General features: G+C 36.5%; 1 pseudogene; it reads left to right on the top strand.

The window, feature by feature from the left end:
• Positions 1-262: 262 nt before the first annotated feature.
• LOC100600493 lies at positions 263-1,361 on the top strand (annotated as a pseudogene).
• Positions 1,362-20,514: the final 19,153 nt, after the last annotated feature.

Here is a 20,514-nt window from a genome sequence, read left to right as displayed (position 1 = left end):
GGATGAAATGAAATAAAAACAGTAGGGCAGAAAGGTCATCAGCAAAGCCTGAGTCTTGTCCTCTCACTGTCGTCACCAGACAGCTTGAGCTTCACCACTCGCTCCACCTTCTCCACCAAATACCAGTCCCTGGGCTCTGTCCAGGCACCCAGCTAGGCGCCTGGCCGGTCAGCAGCTTGGCCAGCGTCCATGCAGGCACCGGGGCTCTGGTTCCCAGATCTCTGTGACCCGCTCCACCAGCTTCTGGGGCTGCATGGGGTCCGGGGGCCTGGCCATGGGGATGGCCGGGGATCTGGCAGGAATGGGAGGCATCCAGAACGAGAAGGAGACCATGCAAAGCCTGAACGACCGCCTGGCCTCCTACCTGGACAGAGTGAAGAGCCTGGAGACTGAGAATCGGAGGCTGGAGAGCAAAATCCCAGAGCACATGGAGAAGAAGGGACCCCAGGTCAGAGTCTGGAGCCATTACTTCAAGACCCTCAAGGGGTCTTTGCACATACTGTGGATAATGCCCACATTGTTCTGCAGATCGACAATGACCGTCTTGCTGCTGATGACTTTAGAGTCAAGTATGAGACAGAGCTGGTTGTGCGCCAGTCTGTGGAGAGCAACATCCATGGGCTCTGCAAGGTCATCAATGACACCAATGTCACTCGGCTGCAGCTGGAGACCGAGATCAAGACTCTCAAGGAGGAGCTGCTCTTCATGAAGAAGAACCACGAAGAGAAAGTAAAAGGCCTACAAGCCCAGATTGCCAGCTGTGGATTGACCGTGGAGGTAGATGTCCCCAAATCTCAGGACCTCGCCAAGATCATGGCAGACATCCATCCCCAATATAAACAGCTGGCTTGGAAGAACCGAGAGGAGCTAGACAAGTCTGGTCTCAGCAGATTGAGGACAGCACCAGAGTGGTCACCACGCAGTCCGCCGAGGTTGGAGCTGCTGAATCGACAGTCACGGAGCTGAGACGGACAGTCCAGTCCATAGAGATGGATCTGGACTCCATGAGAAATCTGAAGGCCAGCTTGGAGAACAGCCTGAGGGAGGTGGAGGCCCACTATGCCCTGCAGATGGTGCAGCTCAATGGGATCCTGCTGCACCTGGAGTCAGAGCTGGCACAGACCCGGGCAGAGGGACAGCTCCAGGCCCACGAGTACGAGGCCTTACTGAACATCAAGGTCAAGTTGGAGGCTGAGATCGCCATCTACCGCCGCCTGCTGGAAGACAGTGAGGGCTTCAATCTTGCTAATGCCCTGGACAGCAGCAACTCCATGCAAACCATCCAAAAGACCACCACCTACCAGATAGTGGATGGCAAAGTGGGGTCTGAGACCAACGACATCAAAGTTCTGAGGCATTAAGCCAGCAGAAGCAGGGTACCCTTTGGGGAGCAGGAGGCCAATAAAAAGTTCAGAGGTAAAAAAAAAAGAAATTAATATAAATCATCAATAAATTAAAGGCTGATTTTGTCAAGAATAATTGAGAAACTGCAAAAACATCCGATCCCCAGTATAAATGATTAAATGCAATTAACAAATTCTACAAAGAAATGGCGATCTATGTACAGTACAGAAGATGTTTATATAAGACAGTATAGGGAGCATATTTACTCCAGTAAATTTTACAAGTTAGATACTTTTTCTAACCAATACAAATGACCAATATTGACTACACTCAGGATGACCAACCGTTTGATTTGCATGGGACTGAGGGAGTTCACAGGTGTGGGGCTTTCAGCACTAAAACTGTAAAAGTCAAGTGGAAAACTAGGATGCATTGGACATTCTAAATCATATGAAATAGGAGAATTGTATACATCACTGTGTGTTTAAATAAGTGAGCAGTCTAAATACTCATGCACTTCACCATCAAAGGTATCAGACCTATGTCATTTTACAGCTGAGTTTTACCAAACCTTCAATAAATAGTCCTCAGTTGATATAACTGTTTTATGAAAGAAGAAAATAGCAAATTTTACCTAATTGAATTATTAAATATATAGTAGAATATGAATAACAAATCTGGAAAATGACAGTATAAGGAAAATTTGAACAATTTCACTTTGAACATTAATACAAAAATCCTAATGACATATTGGCTTACTGAAGCCACAATATAGATGAAATATATGTTATAATTATGTAAGACGAATCACAAATGTGAAAAAGTTACATCAGAGTTTATATCAATATAATTTACTACATTACTAGATTATATGAAAGAAACCTATAACCATTTCAGTAGATGCAGAAAAAACATTTAAGTTGTATGCTCACTTTAGGGTAAACCTGTTAGTAAATTAGAAATAAAAAGGAGTTATCTGATCTGAAATTTCTCCTATCAAAAGTCTATGAACAAGTATATATATATATATATATATAGCATTACAGGAATTAGCATTAAACTCAGAGATATATTGTTTTACAACATTATAATGGTGGTACTAAACAACGCAATATGATAATTAAATACATAATGTAAGAGAGTAAGAGATGAAGGTATTCTTAAATAAGACACGAATATAAGCACAGGAAATACAATGTAATAGAAAAAGTGATAGAAAGTATAAGAGAGTTTTGCAAAGTGACTGCACACAAGGTCAAATTACAGAATTCGTCACTGTTCTGCCCACCAGCAATATTCATTTAGAATATTTGGCAGAAAAGTTATCCCGTACAAAATGACAACAAAAAAATAGAGCTTCTAAAAAAGATGTAATAAATATGCAGGATATTGAAAGCAAATGAGCAAATAAAATCCAGGTGAATTAAAGACACAAATGTAAAAAAGTAAAAATTGTGTAATTTTTGAAGAAATTATAAGATACTTTGTCTCTGGGATATGGAATGATCTCTTAAAGAAGATGAAAAAAGAATAAACTACAGGATAAATATTAATATATTCTATCACATTAGTATTGATTATATCTTTGTCAAAAATTTCTACAAAAACGGAAAAATAGAAGGCACAAAAAGAAGAAAATATTTCAATGCACATAAATTATAAAATGTTAATATTGATATGATATTAAAATGTAAATTTAAAAATTTACATATTACTAAAGGACAAGCCTAAAATCATCAAAAATATTACTATGCAATTCTTAGAAAAGAAGTTCAAATGGTCACCAGTAATCACTGCAAGGTAAACTAAACTAACAATAAAAAATAATTTATCTTTTATTAGTTTAGCCAATATTTAAAAGTCTGGGCCAGCTGCGGTGGCTCACGCCTGTAATCCCAGCACTTTGGGAGGCTAAGTTGGGCAGATCACAAGGTCAGGAGATTGAGACCATCCTGGCTAACACGGTGAAACCCCGTCTCTACTAAAAAAAAAAAAAAAAAAAAAAAAAAGGTAGCCTGGCCTGGTAGCCATCTCTCTCTCTTCTAAATATATATGTTATAAAAATATAAAATATATATTCTACATACATATATGTTATATATAAATTCATAGAATATGTACATTATATTATGTCTAAATATGTAATATCATGTATAATACCTACAAAGGTACAAATACAGAGAAAGAGATATGGATAGTCCAGTTGTCTCTTTTTAAAGGTAAAATGACTATAATGATTATAAAAATAACATGTATTCATTTTATATATTTCTAAACTTAAGCAATATAGGAAGGTTCAAACAAGAAAATATGAAGTAATCTGTACATCAAACACCTATGACATGCAATTTGCCTATGTAACAAACCTGCCCATGTACCCTTGAACCTAAAATAATAGTTTAAAATATAAAAAAAAGAAGAAAGTAGAACCTCCCCAAATCTTCAGGATTCTCCTTCCAGAAATATTTTAAGCTTTTGTTTGACATTATTAATATTGATATGGTTTGGCGGGGTCCCCACCCAGATCTCATCTTGAATTGTAGTTTCCATAATCCCCACGTGTCATGGGAGGGACCTGATGGGAGGTAATTGAAATGAGATTCATGCAATTCCCTGAGCTATCCTCGTGATAGTAAGTTCTCACGAGATTGGATGGTTTCATAAGGGGCTTCCCTCTTTGTTCGGCTCTCATCTCTCCTCGCTGCCACCATATGAAGAAGGACATGTTTGCTTCCCCTTCCACCACGATTGTAAGTTTCTTGAGGCTTCCCCAGTCTTGCTGAACTGTGAGTCAATTAAACCTGTTTTCTTTATAAATTACCCAGTCTGGGGTATGTCTTTATAAGCAGTATGAGAATGGACACGTATATTTATAAATATGTAAATATGGAGGTATCTATCTATGTATCTCTCTATATATTTAGATTTTCCAAAATAGGACTATACTAATATGACAACACTACATTAATAATGTATGAGTACCTTTATTTCCAACTTTAACAAAAAATGATCTGCAGCAGAAATTAAAGAGTTGCTGAATTTCAGAAAAAGATTTGTTCAAAGGAGATTACTTTCAACAACTTTTTTACTACTGTTAATAAGAGAATTATGCAAATCACTAAAAATGTGAACTCAGGTGTTTTAACTACAACTTTAAACAATATCTCTTAATTCCTGTTTTTCCCATTTGCCTATTTTTTAACGTTCGTATATAATTAGTTGAAAATTATTAGGGTTTATTATATGTGCCCTTCGTCTTGTAGTATAATTTTAGTGCTTTCAAAGTTTATATTTAAATTGATGCTATGTTCACCACCAGTGAGCATTCTCTATTCTTGAGTTTTTCTATTTTGTGTCATCACTTTTTGGATAGATAGCATTTTGTTATTTAGAAATGTTTTGCTCTTTGAGTTTGTGCTCATCGATACTGTATTTCCAAATTATTATATTACATGCAACTTGCCTGCAATTTGTGCAAAATACCTGCAATTTGCATTTGTCCTTCTGAGCTAAATTATCTCTTTAAAATCATTTTATGTGCTGTATGAATATTCCTTTAATAAATTAGAATGTTAGAAATAATGTTGTTGTCTTTTGAACACTAAATATAACTACTCCCCCTCTTCCTTTATGTGGAGTCAGCCTTTATGATAGATTTCCTATGTGTACTTCATTTTTGTATGATTACATATAGTCTATATGCCCATAGAAATCATACTTAGTATTGGTTTCTGATTGGGTTTATGTGTCTTTTAAAAAGTTTATATGCATGCTATCTTATTATACTTATCCTTCTTCCCCATTTAAAATAGTCATTAACTTGTGTTTTGAGCTCAATCCATGGCCCATGTCATATATACCATGTATATTGAACTACAAAGCACTGGAACCATACCTGTAACTACTATATGGTACTTTTATGTGAATAGATATCTAGGTTGTTTATTCTGTTTCCCTATTATCAACAGTGCTATAATAAGCATAGTTTTCTGTGTAACTTTATGCTTCTCTGAGCTAATTTCTTTAGGATAAGTACTTGATATGTTTAATAGTATTGCTGAGACATAGGACCTGAATATTATAACTTTTACTACATATTGTCAGATTGCCTGCAACTTAGCTTTACTGGTTTACTACTATCAAACTATAAATTTGTGTCTCAACTATTTTCCAACACTTGATGTTAGTGTTTCCTTTTCTCTGCAAACTCACAGCATCTGCTGGGTTTTTTTTTTTTACTTTTTAGTAATAGCCATTCTGACTGGTATGAGATGGCATCTCATTGTGGTTACAGTTGGTGGAAGTGTAAATTCAACCATTATGGAAAGCAGTATGACGATTTCTCAAAAAGCTGAAAGCAGAACTCCCATTTGACCCAGCAATCTCATTACCAGGTGTATACTTAGAGGAATATAAATCATTCTACCAGCTGGGCACGGTGGCTCACGCCTGTAATCCCAGCACTTTGGGAGGTGGAGGCGGGCGGATCATGAGGTCAGGAGATCGAGACCATCTTGGCTAACACGATGAAACCCCGTCTCTACTAAAAATACAAAAAAATTAGCCAGGCGCGGTGGTGGGCGCCTGTAGTCCCAGCTACTCGGGAGGCTGAGGCAGGAGAATGGTGTGAAGCTGGGAGGCGGAGCTTGCAGTGAGCCGAGATAGCACCACTGCAGTCCGGCCTGGGGGAAAGAGTGAGACTCCGTCTCAAAAAAAAAAAAAAAAAAAAAAAAAAAAAAAAAAAAAAAAAAAAAAAATCATTCTACCACAAAGACAGATGCATGAGAATGTTCATTGCAGCATGACTCACAATAGCAAAGACATGGAGTCAACCTAAATTCCCATCAACGACAGATATTGGATAAAGAAAATGTGGTACATATACACTATGGAAAACTATGCAGCCATAAAAAAAAGGAGATCAAGACCTTTGGAGGAACATAGATGGAGCTGGAGGCTATTCTCCTTTGCAAATTAATGCAGGAACAAAAAACCAAATGTGGCATGTTCTCACTTATAAGTGGGAGCTAAATGATAAGAACTTATTAACCCAAATAAGGGAACAACAGGCACTGGGGTCTTCTTGAGGGTGGAGGGTGAGAAGAGGGAGAGGAGCAGAAAAAATAACGATTGGGTACTGGGCTGAATACCTGGGTGATGAAATATTCTGTAAAACAAACGCCCATGACAGGAGTTCACCTATGTAACAAACCTTCATATGCACCCCCAAACCAAAGATTCTAAAAAGAAAACAATAGTTGATGTTAGAAGATATTAAAATTGTTGCCAGCCTAATTTATGTAAGATTCTTTTCCTTAAATTTGAATGTTGATCTCTCTTATATTTTAATACTTTTCAAATCTACTTATTCTGTTTTCTTCTCCGTAAATAATAATATATGTATGTTGTATCACCTTTGTCCTATGTATCTTATTCAAATTACATTTTAATCGTCCTTATTCTCCATGTGTCTGTATAGCTGATATGGTTTGGCTGTGTCCCCACCCAAATCTCATCTTGAATTGTAGCTCCCATAATTACCATGTGTATGGGAGGGGCCCTGTGGGAGATAATTGAATCATAGTGGCAGTTTTCCCCATACTGTTCTCCTGGTAGTGAATAAGTCTCACAGGATCTGATGGTTTAATAAGGGGTTTCCCTTTACACTGGGCTCTTATTCTCTCTTGCCTGCCACCATGTAAGACCTGACTTTCACCTTCCACCATGATTGTGAGGCCTCCCCAGTCACGTGGAACTGTGAGTCCATTAAACCCCTTTTTCTTTATGAACTACACAGTCTCAGGTATGTTTTATCAGCACTGCGAAAACAGACTGATAAAACAGCTTTCTCAAGCCTTCTACTTTATGCCAGATTAACTTTTTTTCTATTCTCTTGATTTAACTATGACTTTTATCCCTGAAATGTTTTTATTTTGCCTTTCAGTGTATTCAAGGTTTTAAAAAATCTCCTTGGTTTGCTTTATAATCTCTTCTCTATAGCCTTAAATCTCTCCTTCTACTCTGTATTTTTTATTTTTTTTAAGATTGTTGTCAGTACATGTTTTGAAATTATGAAGATTTGTCAAAAACATTTTATCCATTTCTTTGGTTGAATTTATGTGTAGTTTCTCCTATGGTCTTTTTCTTAATAACATTTATATTTGAATGGGACTGAGTATTTGCCAAGTTCTGTATGGAGGAGTGGGCTGGGAGTAACCTGAGGCAGCCTATGGAACTGAGTCAAATCCCCCTACCCTCGCCAAAACCGCTCATTAAATCCGTTATGTTATTTGACTTTGAAACATGCTTCCTTTTAGGTTTCAGCTGCCAGCGTGGTTCCTCGTGAAGCACCCTGTGTCTGGCAATTACAGCTTTATTCCCCATCCTTTCGTCTTCTTAGCTTGGAGAAGATAAAAAAAGTTTCATTATGAGTTCTAACACTTCTAAGGCTCCGGTTTTGATCACTGTCTAGCATGCTTAGCACTGAATATACATATTCAGTGATTATGTATTTAGATATGTAAAAGAAGCCAAAATATCAGTATCATGGTGTAAGATGCACTAAGATCTATAGACTATGACACAATAAATATTAGTATCAACTAATATTTTTACCACATGTGCTATTTTAAAACATTTTTATTATTGACAGTGCCCTGTAATAGTTTCTCCAATCATATCTACCACAAAATAAATAGTAATTATTTAGTACAAATATCTTGTAAATTTCTGATTTAAAAATGTTTACATCTGAACAGATGGCTTAACCATAACATTTCATATTATTTGTTAGAAATTGTGTCATTCTTCGTTAGACTTTTAGTATAGCATAAATAATGGCAGAGATGAAACCAATGAATAAGTCAGTGACTCAATGTTAGTAACCGTTACTGCTAAGGGAGTTGCTACATCAGAATTCAGCATATTATAGGATAAACAAACTGATAAATAGGATGAAAGTAGTTTGGCATCCTGAAGTAACTAAATACACTGAACACTTTTGCTTAAAAAATACTTTCAATTACCTTTTTTGAAATTAAATTTTCTCTACCCAAAATAGCCCCAGATGCTCTATTATTTTTTTAAAAAAACCAACCATTTTTTAATGCATTTTCTGAAACCTTTATTTGAGTGTGATCATGATCTGACAACTTAGCACTAAGCCAACATTATGTAATTATTCCACAATGAACCCATTCCCTGAGTGAAGCCATTTCCACTTTCATGAAGTCAGGCAGTCAGTGAGATGATAGAAAATAAAGTTTGGATAGCTTTTGAATAGCTAATCAGATGCTATTTTGCAAGGCAGTTTGTCTCCTAATCTAGCTCAAGATATTACATACCTAATTATTAAGTTGCTATGCAGCATATTTCTGGCTGAGAAGTACGTATTTCAAAGTTTCCAGCTGCATGAAAATAGTTTATACTCTTGGTCAAGAGATGTCTATTTATTTTATCTTGCATCCTTTTGCTCGACGTACCTATCACTTATTGCCCAGGTGGTTTGAAAAATACCCTGGGAAATTTTATTTAGTCTTTCATTTACTCAGTAAATTTATTTTTATTGGGATTGTGCATGCATTTCTACCAACATGCACATGAATATTTGCCAGTCCCATTGATAGAGATATTATCCTCTAGATGCTTTGGGAATTGTATTTCAGATTAAAAATGATGTGATTTTAAAAGATCTGCTGTAAAACATATACTGAATTGTGAACTTAAAAATCTGTTAAGAGAGCAGGTCTCAGATTCTTACCACACACACACTATACAGAGGCGCAAATAAATTTTTACCTTAATTACAGTAATAATTTCCTAGATGTACACATAAAAATGTATGCGTTAAATATGTGCTATGTTTTTGTATATCATATATACCTCTATGAAGCTGTTGAAAAAATTAAAAAAAATATATCAGTTGAGGTAAATCTTTTAAATTGAATTTACACCTTTACAGAGGGTAAATGGTGACGCTTTCAGAATAAACTTCTGTGAACATTAGGGCAGCCCCTTTCCTGTCTTTTGAAATTTTTGTACAACTATATCATTTGCAACTTTACATGTCATATTTTTAGTTTTGATTATAAATTTCTAAACATAAATTTATGAATATGCAGATTCTCATTGGGAGCTTTGAGGTTTAACAGCCGCAGACTGGATTGTTGAAGGGCCTCAGAGAGTAGTTTTAGGGGTAGTAATATTTCAGGCCTGTGGTTCTTTCGGCTGCACAGGTTCTTCGATATTTAATAGGCTTCCAGGAAATCTCCTCCTAGTAATATGGTAGATCAGGTTATTCACCAACTCTCACTGAAAACAGCTAAAAATGGTGATTGAACTATTTGTAAGTGTTCTTAAAAGCATAAAAAGCAAACAAACAAACAAACAAAAAACAGTAAGAGCCATCAAGCTAACCCTCGCTAAGGGCTAGAACCTGGAGGACTTGTCAGGTGAGCTAAATTTTGTTGGTGTTTTTATGTTCTCACTAGAGGCAAGGAGTGCTAAAGACAAATCTCAGCACTTGTGCATGATGAAGATTTATTATGAGACTCTTCTCTCTACACCTACTAATCTGAGAGCTGTATCTTCTTTAGAACCAGGAGTAAATATACCCCACCCAGTGCCTCCAGGGAATTAAAAAGCAAGTTATCCTAGTGCTGAGTATCACACTGCAAGAAAGCCTCCCCTGTGAGCCCTTATGTGAATTTGAGCCAAATGCATGTTACCAGGGTTTACAGTAGTCTTAGATAGCTGTCAGAAGCAAATGTAAATCCTCTTTGGAAGAATACGGGTATTCATTCTAGAACTTAAATATATCTTATAAATAATTCTACAAGGAGGCTCAACATATTAAGGCCAAATAGTATTACATACTAAGGAAGTTTGCCACCCAAATCAAGAGCTAGCATAAAAACAGAAGATCTCAAAACATTTCAGACGTTAATATTTTCAAATATAGGTTTTAGTATATTTCAGCTTTCTTAAAATGTATGAATTTAAATTAGAGACTCACTAAATGGACGTTTATATAATTAAACCAGAAGGGAATAACAGATTATAGAGGACAGAAAACATTTTACCGAAAATGATTTAAAATTTTCAAGTTAATATAAAAAAAGCAAATGAACAAATATTTTTTAAAATTTCAAAGTTAGGACAAATAGAAATCCACACTTAGAAATATATTGTGAAATAATAGAACATAAAAGACATTAGAAGATTTTGAAAGTCCTAGAAGCCATCAACAATATGTAAAATGTAATATAATTTCAATGGGATATTATTTAAAATATACAAATAAAAACATACATTATATAACTTTATTAAAACATACAAATAGGTCTTAATATGCAATGGCATGGAGATGCCAATAGTCTCCAAATCAATTTATAAATTCTATGCATTTGCAATCAATATACCAACAAAGTTTTTTTTTTTCTTCTGTGGAAAATGATGGTATTTCTACCATTTATATAGAAGAAAAAAAAGGATAAAAATAGCTAAGACATTTTTTTTTTTTTTTTTTTTTTTTTTTGTGACGGAGTCTCTGTTGCCCAGGCTGGAGTGCAGTGGTGCGATTTCTGCTCACTGCAAGCTCTGCTTCCCAGGTTCACGCCATTCTCCTGCCTCAGCCTCCCGAGTAGCTGGGACTACAGGCGCCCGCCACCATGCCCTGATAATTTTTTGTGTTTTTAGTAGAGGTGGGGTTTCACCGTGTTAGCCAGGATGGTCTCGATCTCCTGACCTCGTGATCCGCCTGCCTCGGCCTCCCAAAGTGCTGGGATTACAGGCGTCAGACAATTTTTAAGAAGGATAAAAAGTGACAGAACTTTTCCAACAAGTTACACAGAGTTATCTTAAAGCCATAGCAATTAATATATTGTGATATTGATATAGTCATTTACAAATAGAGTAAAGGAAAAGAGTAGTACGTCCAAATGCTTACTCACATGAGGCAAATTGATGTTTGACTGAGGTAGTAATGCATGTCAAAGGGAAAGGAAGGATGGTCAAGGAATTACACAGAGTTAGTTAGACCATATGGCAACAAATATAATTATATTCTTACAGTATACCAAATACCAAAATAATTCCAGGAAGATAGAGATATTAAACATGTAACTGAATTTTTACAATTTCAAAAAGAATGGGGGAGGATTTCTATATAATATCAGACTAATTGATTTATTAAATAAAATACAAAAAGCATGAAAAGTCCAGGACATAATTCATGTTATATCATATTAAAATGGGAAATTTTTGTTTATCAAAAGTACCATAAATTGCCAGGCATGGTGACGCACACCTGTAATCCTAGCACTTTTTGAGGTCGAGGCAGGAGGATCACTTGAGCCTGGGAGTTGGAGACCAGTCTGGGTAACATGGCAAAAACCAATTTCTATGAAAGAAATACAAAATATTAGCCAGGCGTGGTGGCATGCACTTGTAGTCCCAGCTGCTTGGGTAGCTGAGGTGGGAGGATCATCTGAGTCCAAGATGTGGAGACTGCAGTGCAGTGAGCTGTGATCACACCACTGTGCTCCAGCCTAGGTAACAGAGCAAGACCCTGCCTCAAAAAAAAAAAAAAAAAAAAAAAGACCACAAATAATAAAATGGGCAACAAATAAAAAATATTGGCTGGGCGCAGTGGCTCACGCCTGGAATCCCAGCACTTTGGGAGGCCAAGGTGGGCAGATCACCTGAGGTCAGGAGTTTGAGACCAGCCTGACCAACATGGAGAAACCCCAACTCTACTAAAAATACAAAATTAGCCAGGCGTGGTGGCGCATGCATGTAATCCCAGCTACTCGGGAGGCTGAGACAGGAGAATCACTTGAACCTGGGAGGCAGAGGCTGTACTGAGCCAAGATTGCACCATTGCACTCCAGCCTGGGCAACAAGATGGGCAACAAGAGCGAAACTCCCACTCAAAAAAAAAAAGAAAATATTTGCAACATATGTGACTGACAAAGGCTTGGTAACCAGAAAGTCTACAAAACCTTTAAAATCAAAAAGAAAAGGGCCAAAAATGTAACTAAAAAATAAGCAAAAGAGATGAACCAGACATCAAAGAAGAGGAAGAAATGACAAACCTATGATAAAGAATTTCAAAACCAGAAATCAGGGAAATGCAAATCAAGACCACAATAAAGTATTTTAAACTCAAAAGGTGAACAAAAATTTGAAGAACAGGCAATACCAACTATTGATGAGGATTTGAATCAGCAGTACATGCTTAGTTATTCCTAGTGGTTATAGAACAAGTTAGAGTCACATTTGGCATGAATTTATAAAATGGATCACACACATATTCCAGGACCCAGAAATCAAATTTAAACACCCAAGGGAAACTGGCAAATGCATGAATGAAGAGAATTGTACAACAATGTCCAGAGCAGCATTGCTTGTCAAATGAAAAAAATATGAAAACAACTCAAATGTTAAACCAAATATCCAGGAAAATGCATAGTGCTTTGCATATCCACATAACAGATTGGTGTATGTGTATTATATCCATTTAATATCTATAAAAATGACCTATTTTCTAAAGAATAATCGCAGTTAGTAAAATTATCACATTATTATAATAAGTAATGGTAGAATTCAAGATCCTCTGTTTTTTAAACTCATATTTGTTCACAATAAGTGCCCTTGAATTTACAGTTTATTACAGCCCCTTTAAAAATGGCTTTAAAATTTAACAAATTATATTATTCCAAATATAACAAATACAGATGACTTTTATTCATTCCCTTTCTTTCTTGTTTTTTCTAAAGTTTAAAAAAATATTTTAATTAGAAAAATGTTTAATTCAATTGAGACTATGCATAGAAACAATTCTAGGGATTTGAATTTAATTATTTTTAATTAATGTGAAATGTTTTATTGATAGGGTATAGAAGTTGATCGTTGAAAAGTATAAATACATTTTGAGCATGAGTATAGCTGGAGTTGTCTTACCAGTGGTAAAATAAACATCCAGGTAAAATGGAATATTCAGTCTTTTGAATTATTAATTTTTTCATGACATTGCATAAATAATGTCTTTGGCTCCTTGGATCACAGATTTTCATAAATCTTCCCAGTCAGAAGGCTAATATATATTTTACATTTTATAATGGAGAATTTTCATTATAAGATGCTGATGGTTATCTGTAACTAAAATATAAGGCTTTCTACACATCTACAAATCCATGAATACCTGAGATGTGTGTATGTGTGTGTGTGTGTGTGTATTAGCGAATAATACATACATAATGCATAATGCATAATGGAGCTATTTCCAAAATAAAAGTATAACTTTGTCATTTAAAGTCACTTGTATTGTGAAAGTCAAGAACATAAAAGCAAGAATTTTGTTCGGAAGTTTTATTATAATTTTCAAATGCTTCTACTCTGAGATTTCACTAAATTATTAAAATATTGTTTTATATTGTTGATAAAATCAGGGCGCATGGAGGTTTAGTGTTTATGCATACTGATGTGAAGAAGCAATTCTGTTGTGTTGCAGAAAGGAGAACTGGGTGGTTGTATTGATGGAACAATGATGGTCCAACTATTGCAGAGGCACTTATTTCTCTCTTGAAATTTGTTGATTTCTATATAAAATTTTTAGAGATATAAGAAATTTTGTTATTGCGAACAGTATTAAACAGGTCTTGTGTATGTTGCTTAAACTGTGATTGGTAGAAAATCTTTGTGTACCTGTAACAGAGCTTAATGACACAAAGACAAAGTTTCTCCCTCAATTACACTACTCTGCTCTAATCTACTCCGGATGCATCATCTCAAGTTGCTCCTTCTCCTAGGAATTGCACCTAAATAATTTTCCCCACATAGTTTCTCATTGTAATTGTTTTTGAGCATTGGAATTGTCACGCATCGTTGGAGGTGTTATGGGAAACACACAGAATGATAAATGTGTGAATTCTCCCCTCTGTCGCTCTGACACTGGCAATAGGATTATTCCAGGTGAGATCTGGGGGTAGGTGAGGTAAAATCCATTCATAGAAGTGGGAATACTTAGATTCATCAAATAAATGGTAACAAGTAAATAATTCTGGCTCTGAGGAAGTGAGAGTTGTTGTATTTGTAAAAATATTTAATACCCTAGAGCATATGAGATGTAGCTTTAATTGCACATGTGGTTTTAGTAAGTCTGATCCTCTGTCTTTTAAACTCATATTTGTTCACAGTAAGTGCCCTTGAATTTACAGTTTATTAAGTATCTTTTTTTCTTTTTTCTGAGGATGAGTCTTAAAATTTTGACAGAAACAGTACTAGAGCAATTTACATAAGGAGTAAAATCAACTTTCTTACGTTCCCTCATCTAGAGATTCCTTACTTAATTTGTGTTTAATAAAGTCTATTTGAAAACTAGAAATTATCAAAAATTTAATGTTAATAACATTTCTTAAAGAAATTAGTCCTAGGGACTTATAAATAGCTGAATCTATGACAGAGAAGAATTCGAGGATCCCTAAATATTTTATGATTTTGTTCTCTGTAAACTTATGGACTCTAGTCAAATAACAGCACAAAAATTATAGCATCTTCAAGATGTAGTTCCTGGATATAAAGATAGTTATGTTAAATAAGATAATTATATTAATACATACTAAATATTTATTAATGTTGCAATGTATTTACCAAAAAAATTTCGTTTTTGGTGGAGTTACAAAATGTATGCTTAATAGCTGTAGTGTTAACTTTTGTATATTCTAATGATTATGTAATAGACTCAAATAAGCATACAAACACTAGGGCTTAATTATAGGCAAATTAGAATTGATACTATTTAAATTCTTCAATTGTTAGTGTGTGAACTTTGGAGATTCCTAGAGTGTCCTGTACTGTTCGTTTTCTGTGCGACAAAGGTGCCTGTAAAGTATTTAGCATGAGACTTTTTATATAGGAGGTTTACACCTTGATGTCTCAGATGGAGCCATCAGGGTTGCTGTGCTTGATAACATTTTATGCCAAGATTATTCCATAATTTCTGGGTGTTCCCTTTATCTAGCGGTGACTAGCTCCACTTACCTGTGGACCATGCAAAAGTTTCATCCAAGTTAGGGCCCTCCTCTCCTTACATTTCATTTAGAACAATAACCAAGGTCAGGTGATCCAATAGTAGAACTATCCTTCTCCAGGAGAAAAGCATTCACCAAAATAACTGTAGGTTCTAATTGGTACGTATCAGCAGGTACTGAGATCCCGGGATTGGATCTGGAGTGTGCTTGTTCATGGGTACAGATAAATATAAAATTTGATAAGGGATTTATTGAAATTGGATAGTAGATAAAATATAACTTCTCATCAAGGAAATCCGGAGATTGTATTGATACATTGCTAAGGTAGTTCCTGAAAGCTTGAGAAGAAAAAGTTCTCTAGTAAATGAGATGCAGGTGCTGGAATTGCCATAGAAGAGTATAAGGAAGGGCTGAACATACTCGGAGATTAAGGCATGTTAGAATAGATATATTCTGTTATATCAGAGGATGCTTTACATAATTATGTTCCCCAAGTGCCCAGAAGAAGCCCACTCTATAGAGTACTGGGAATGCTCTAGTATGGAAGCATAGTCATTTTTGAGAATCCCAGAGAGATCTATTCTCCATAGGCCATGTTTACCAATAGGAGAGTTTTCAATAGAATTGGACTTCCAAATGTTAATAGAAATCTTAGAATTTAAAAAAAAAAGCAGCAAATAACTGTCAAAAGCAGAATGGTGTATTTATTGTTTTGGGAAACAAGACCAGACTGAAAACCAAGGGCTCCTGAGGTACACCTGTTTGTTACACCTCTTTGGATTTTGGAGACTGTGATGTTGAGATCTCTATATCTATCTGTCATCTATCTATCTATTCCTCTATCTGTCTATCTATCTATCTATCTCTCTACCACCTATCATCTATATCTATGTATAGTTTCCAGATAGCCGAACACATGGAGGCTGACAGGTGAAGAAGAACTCATCCATCCACGTTCCGGAGGGGTGGTGGCATGCCCCCAACTCCATGGGGATGGAAGCTTCTGCACTTGGGACCTTCCCAGATCTCACCATATGTATCTCTTCATCTGGCTGTTTATTTCTATCCTTTAAAATACCCTTCATAGTAAGCCAGTAAGTGTAAATATTTTCCCAAGATCTGTGAGCTGCTCTAGCAAATTAATTAGACCCAAAGAGGGGGTTGTGAAAACCTCAACTTGAAGCCAGTGGATGATAAGTTCCCCCAGACTTGTGACTGTGGGGAAGCCGGGGAGGTTTTGTGGGACTGAGCCCTCCCCTGTGGGATCTGACACTATTTCCAGGTAGACAGTGTTGGAGTTGAATTGGAAGACAAGTAGCTGGTGTCCATTTCTTGCTGTATGTGGAAAACCCCCCATACATTTGGCCACAGAAGTCTTCTTCCGTGTTAATAATTGGGATTGTGTAAGAGCAGAGGAAAAGCAGAGCTTGAGAGTTAGTTTTTTTCTCTGAAAGGTCTAGTATCCATGCAATGCTGGGGAACACTCCTCTGAGTAAGCTTTATCCAAAGAGAGTTCTTCAACAGGTTCAGGCTGTAGAAAAGCAGCCTGGCTGTTTTCTGACATGTGCACTGGCAAATCCCATGGTGCTTGAGGTATTTGGGATAGATAAGGATGCTGTGTGGACTCTCTGGCAAGCCCCAGTAGAAGAGCCACAGTGTGGACATAGAGTTCTGCGACTGTTCACTATTCAAAAACAGCCTCTAGCTTTGGTGGCATCAAACACAGCAGCTTCACGTGACTATGCAAATAGAGCTGCCCATATTGACAGGTCATTTTGTAAAGTCAAATCTACAGATCTATAATATTGGGTAGGCACAGAGGCAATTCATCACGTGATAGAAATAGTAAATTGGGGATTCGTTCAAGTAGGTTTGAAAGGCACAAGTGAATATGTAAATACATTTGGCCGTCGCCTGCAACAGGTGTCACCTAGCTCATTGCACAGCCATTTGTTACTTAGCTCACATCTAATTTTTTTTGTGGGACTACCACAACTGAATGATAAGGAAGGAAGAAACACAATTCATGGATGAATAAGATCAATAGGTTGGTATGAGCAGAAAATAGACTGCTCCTGCAAAAAGTCCCAGCACCGAAGTATCTCTGAAAGAAAGAAGTAAAAAGAAAATTTTCCTGTGGTGGGCAGAGATTGGAAATGGACACACAGTGATCTACTTGGTACAGAAGGAGAAATGACTTGAAGCAAGGATATGCACAGGCTCTTGGTCAGTGGCAAATTGCCCTGCCTGGTGGAACAGGATCTAAGAAAGCGAGATTGGAAAAATAGAGACAAAGTAGACAGGGAAAGAGGCATATGGCTGGACCTATGGGAGTAGACACCGAATGTGTGGATATTTGGTTTTCCCATCGGTTCCACCAGAACACATCCACCCCAGTGGAGCAACTGAACAACCATGCAGATAGAATGACTTGGGTAGGGCATGTCATCCAGCCTCTGTCTTTAGCCAGCTCTGTGCTTGGGTGTTGTGCACATGAATGGAGTAACCCTGGGGCAGGGTTGGAAGCTATGGATGGCAAGCAAGCTACTTGAACACCAATGCTGGCAGTAGGAAAGGAAACAGAATGGCTGGTATACAAGGGATGATAACCAGCAATGACACTCTCTTGGAAGCTACTATTCACCCCATTACACATCATCGTTTTGTTGTGGTGGTGGTGGTTGTTTTAAGGAACTGTGACCAGTCACAAATACAAAGACAGAAGAGGTTAGACTTAGTGTGTGTCATAAATGCATCTGAGCAGTACAAGAGGTGGGCTACAGCAGACATTGTAGGTGCACAGCCCCTAGCCCCTCATCATTATAACTGGAGGCTCCATGGAAAGCACCTGCCAGTTGGACTGAAGATTCTTTTTTCTGGCTAAGGGAATATGCCAGGCCTGTATACATGATAAACTAAAAGTAGCAGAGACTTAATTCCAGAAATCACCTTCAATTAAAGAAAAATGGGGATCTGGTAGATTCAACCCCCAGTTTCCTCATCACTCATTAAGGATCGCTGCAAGGCTGAGCTCTCTTGTTTTCCAGAATTCCCAGTGCGCTCCAGCTCCAGGGTCTCTCGGTGGTAAGAGGTAAATAGATGCCTTTCCATTCCTGGGATCACCTACCAATGAAACTGCTTGTCCACTTGTCATGAGTTCTTCATCTCAGGATCTTCTGGGAGAAGAAATCCATCATACATTAAAAACAATCTATTTTCTATAGTTAAATGAAACATTCATTCTGAATGTTGTGTCAGTAAATTTCTCATGTGGATTATTTACTTATGTCCTGATTTTCCCATTTAGATCCTTATTTTTCCATGACTCCTCCTTCAGTAACATCTGAATATCAAGAACTCAAAATATAAAAGAGCAATGAAAGAAGTACCCAAATCAGTAGAGTGAATCAAATCTGCATGAGAAATGCAAGGTCATAAATATTTATGTAGGCGTTTCCTCAATTTTTGCCCTATTAAGGAATGACTCTTAGGTTCAAAAGCATTCTAGACCATATTAAGTGCCACAGAAGGTTCTCACTCTCTATAGTTACCTTCTCATTCAATTACAATGTAATGTAATTAGATTTCATGCAGGTACGTAGAAAGAGATGTTTGAATGCATGGCTTGTCTGAAAGCTAAAAAAAGTATGAACCCTAGATTATAAAATGGGTTCACAAGGATTAAGTTTTTCTATTCCAGTCTTCCAAATGGCATTTTCATCTCTAGAAATTTGAGAGAGAATTGAGTGTCTTCATATGTGAATGGCTCTTCAATTACTTTTTAATGCAAACTCACGCTATGTAAAATAAGAGCTTTATTTTATATAGTAGTAATTAAACTACTGAACATATTTGAGAAACACTTTTTGTGGATTTATACAAAATTGCTATTGCAATTAATGTCAAGATTGCAAAGATAAGGACCACAGTCCATTAACACTTAGCAACCCTATCAGCTTGACCAGTGACTAGAAATACAGTGCTGATGAATTTCATACATAATATTTGAGAAAAGCTATAAGCTATTAATTTGCAACATACTTCACTAAACAAATGGAATTAGCAATGGTGAAGGATAAAAATCTTTTGAGCATATGTTAGGTTTTGTTAATGAAATAAGACAACTTCTTGAAAAAGTAAAAACTTTGAAATACATGTCCACCAAGGAGGTCTTGTCTGCCCAAAGTCAAAATCATTTTAGCACTATAGACAGATAGTTTGTCTTTTGAAAGAAAACATCATCATAATAGTGTAGGGAAAGTTTATTCCAGATCAATTTTTGTGTGAACTTGTAAAAACTTTCCTTTTATTTTTTATATAAAGTGTTTACATCTTGGGAACTTAAGATTTTTCCTTTCCTATTTTCTTGTTTCTCTAGTCATTTTCCATAGATAATGCTTGCAAAGGAAGTTAAAAGTGATGTTTTTTCTCATCATAATTTGTCCAGTGAGTTTTTGCCCTCCTCAAGACCAGCAGGACATTTTCCATTGATTTCCTCCTAACTTCAATTTCTTCCTCTAAAAGATAGATTCCATGATTAATAACTTCAATTACCCTCTTGTCACTATTATCAATGTCTTTGCCTCATTGTTCCAGTGATACAGGCAGCTGGCAAAAGAAACTTGAGGAGAAAAATCAGAACACTCTATACTATATCTTAGTATTGACTTGACATTCTCGATGCTTCCCTAGCTAATATGTTTTCATATGATCACAAAGAACTAGTTTAAACTCCTATATTATCATATACTTACCTCTGCCACCTGTGTTATCATTCTCAGAAGATGGTCTCACTGACGTATCACGTCACAGCCAACAATTTCATAATAGCATTTTCACAAACTCTGTCCAGCTTTCCAAACTTTTACCTTCTGTGATTGTATTCTCTTTCATTTATTCTTCTACATTTTGTACATCAGTGCTGCTTATGATTATTATAATTTTAACTTCCCTACTGAGTCTTCTACCCTTGCCTGCATCTTTGAGGCAGTATCCTCTTCCTGTTTAAACCTATACCTACCATGGAGGTGAGCTTCTTTCACTTTCATAGTGTAGTCACAAGCTGCCTATGAAGAAATTTTTCTCTTTGAGGTGCCAACCTCAAGTTTCATTTGGCAGGTCTTCTTTTCTTAACTGGTAA

Source organism: Nomascus leucogenys, chromosome 5, assembly GCF_006542625.1.
Source record: "Nomascus leucogenys isolate Asia chromosome 5, Asia_NLE_v1, whole genome shotgun sequence".
Classification (NCBI taxonomy): domain Eukaryota; kingdom Metazoa; phylum Chordata; class Mammalia; order Primates; family Hylobatidae; genus Nomascus; species Nomascus leucogenys.
This window is presented reverse-complemented; position numbering and strand designations above follow the sequence as displayed.